This window comes from Austrofundulus limnaeus, unplaced genomic scaffold, assembly GCF_001266775.1.
Source record: "Austrofundulus limnaeus strain Quisiro unplaced genomic scaffold, Austrofundulus_limnaeus-1.0 Scaffold38, whole genome shotgun sequence".
Taxonomy (NCBI): Eukaryota; Metazoa; Chordata; class Actinopteri; order Cyprinodontiformes; family Rivulidae; genus Austrofundulus; species Austrofundulus limnaeus.
In genome coordinates, this window is record NW_013952440.1 from 2,249,764 (window position 1) to 2,252,987 (window position 3,224).

Genomic DNA, 3,224 nt, shown 5'->3' on the forward strand with positions numbered 1-3,224 from the left:
AGAGAGAGAGAGAGAGAGAGAGAGAGAGAGAGAGAGAGAGAGAGAGAGAGAGAGAGAGAGAGAGAGAAATACACTTTCAGATCAATTTGGTTTGTAACCCGTCTCAATTTTGTTTTCAGGAGTCCAAAAGTGTAAGAAATAGGGAGAATTTGGCAACTTATGCAATTAAACAGTGGCTGATTGGGGCCAAAATAATAATTAAATGGGGATCAAATTAGGGCATAATGGGGATACCTTTTGCCTTTTTCACATTTGCAGTTATATACATAAAGAAACACACCCTAAGTGCCAACTCCGTGTGATTCCAAGTGAACATTTTTGTATATTTTCACAATTTTGCATCTGAAACTCTCACCAACAGTGGCAGCTCAGTGAAATCAAGGGTTTAGATTTGTGTCAGACCTGCCATTGTGTTTGAGGCATAAAGCTTTCAGTTTTAGTCTACTCTGACTTTAGCATCTTCTCCATTTGTCGTCACTTTTTTACTATTGAGTAATGATTTGTTCCCGCCCCCTCTGCAGCGAGGCGAATACTTTTGTGATACTCTGTCCAAATCTTTTATGAGAATTGAATCAATCAAACTTTAGAAAGTGTTAAAAACCCTTTGATGCAACCTGGACTGACTCAGGGGTGCAACACTGTTTTGAGTCCAGTACCAGACTCAAGATCTCTGGACAAGAAACTTGTTTAGTATGTACCAAGGAAAATCTAATGCCTGCTACCTGATGCACAGTGTTCTGCTGTTGGACCACTTATAATAAAATAAACATTAAAAATGGGATTTGGTTAGTGCAGGTCTTTAGTTTCAGACAGGACCTTCTCATTGAAACGTCACAGTGTACTTCTTAAGTTCTGAGTCAGATCTGATCAGAGTGCTGTTTCGAAAACCAAAAAGGCAAAAATCAGACCAAACAAATAAATAACCACAGAGAAGACATTGGCTTAATGTCTTTTTAYACACCTGGGCTAATGTCTGATTCATGACTGCAAAGTGATTTTGCCCATTTAAAATGATAGGTTGTATACATCTTTTTACCCTCTTAAAACAACACTGTATGCATTACATTTCATTATCCTGAATCCCACCATGTTACATCAGCCCCTTGTTGAAGGCAGTAAYAGAGCCCCACCGGGAGGGCACAGCAGAGGGCGCCAGACCAAAGGGGCCACTCTGGTGCTTTTACCCATCATCCAGATCAAAGTTGATGTGTTATAGAAGTGTAAGTGTAAAATAAGACGTATCCGTGAGGTGATGGATTCATGGTGCAAATACCACAAAGATCAGAGATAACGAGAGAACAAACAAGAGTTTTAAAACACCTAAAAGAAAGAAAAAATGTTTTAATTATAATTAATAATTATTACAATTTTTTAATGGGGTTTTGAGGAGATGGTATGAACAGTGATTATCTTACCTGCTATAGAAAGCTCTTTGATTGACTTCACTTTGGAGGAATACATTTATTTCTGACCGAACTGACAAGCAAAAACCTAGAAACCCAATGAACTGAGGCTGTTAACACATTAATTTATGTTGCACCAATGTTTCATGAATGCTGCTCAGACTGATGAGGCAGCTGATGCCAAGGCTGCAGGTCTCCTTGGGGGCTTCATGTTATGCTCATAATGGCTCGTTCTTATAGTCGTCTCTAATTTATTTTCACAAGTGGACAACCTATCAAAAAACAGAGTCCCGCAATTCACATAAAAAAATGAGAACCATTGTTAATATTTTAAACCATTTTTTTAAATTCCTTTGCGAATTCTGTTAGCAATTTGGTGCCAACAGTCTATGGGCCAGTCTGAACAGGGTCTTTCACATTACCAGCAGCATCACACAATTGTTTATGTAGAATTCCTAGAAAATTTGCAAACACAAATAGAAGTGGCTAGCTGTAGCACTTCCTGTGCAGCCTGCAGAAGGTCCTGCAAGAAAATATTAATTCTGCCAGAATATTAAGTTATTACATAATTTCCCTCTGGGATCAATAAAGTATTTTTGAATTGAAATGAATTGAAATGGACAACACCATAAAGGTTTATGTTTTCAAATAACTGCTATTGAAATTTTGAAATTGAAGTTGTTTAGTACTAGCTTTCAATTCATCAAATGACTTCAGTTTTAGCCATGCCTGCACTAAACTTGAGCTCATCATCTAAGTTCAGTCTTTACTGAACTCAAACTGGCCTTTAGATCATCCATTCTTTCTGAATTAAATGTCATTTCTTCAAATTGAGGTTGATTTAAGCCCTATCTACAGCAGGTAGGATAATAATTGTTCGTAGCCTTTATGCACACTTCCACTTTAAAAGATATAAACTGGAAACAAATTCATACTGGGGAAGAATGTCATCACACAATAAGGAATTAAACATTTTTCCCCAGACTTTGGTATTTGGAAAAAAAAATTAAAAAATAAAAACTTTCAATGAAAAAATCTGATGTTTATTTAGCAGCCAGGCACCTGCAGGCAGAAGACATAAAAGGTAAAAATAGAAATTTGCCACATTGTGGTCATTTTATGTCAAGCATGAATCACTTATTGAAAGAATTTTAATATTGAAATTAAAATAAATAAAAGAAGATGCAACATAAAAGTTTTTAGTGTCTTTCTCTAGCGAGAATTTTTTTTTAACAGACTGTACCTAACACACAAACACACACTTTCTGACGTGTTTAGAAATATGGGGGTGTTGTACTGATTTCCACTGCATATTAGATGGAGTTACATAACCATATAATCACAGGGAGATGTCCAGATTTCTAAAGATAAGCTCGCAAGTTACTTAGCAACCTCGGCAAAAGCAGGACATGGGGAGCAGGTGATCGCCAACGTCTACAGGCCAAACTCTTCTAATCACCACAACAAGGCACGCACTTCAACACCGGGCCTATTTTTATCCATGTCACTGGCAGCGATTTATCATTATTTAGCCACACAAAAGCACATTGTGCTCCCAGCAAACCCATATTCATCAAACCAGAATGTGAAACATTGATGGTGAGATCCAGATTGCCACAAAGGCATCACAGTTGTGTCATCTCGGCTGATTTTACAGAGATCTATTATGAATTTAGAAACATGACATGATCCGCTTTGCAACAAACCCCACCCCAACCCCAAAAAACCCACAGGGCTAACTGTGTAAATGTCATTGTCTGCACTTTTAATGGGGCAAAATCACACACACACACACACACACACACACACACACACACACAC

At 37.6% G+C, this 3,224-nt stretch overlaps 1 protein-coding gene across 1 annotated transcript in view; it reads left to right on the plus strand.

The window, feature by feature from the left end:
* Positions 1-3,224, plus strand: part of grapa (GRB2 related adaptor protein a) — a gene marked incomplete at its 5' end in the record, with an annotated part of 26,066 nt that overhangs the window by 9,875 nt on the left and 12,967 nt on the right.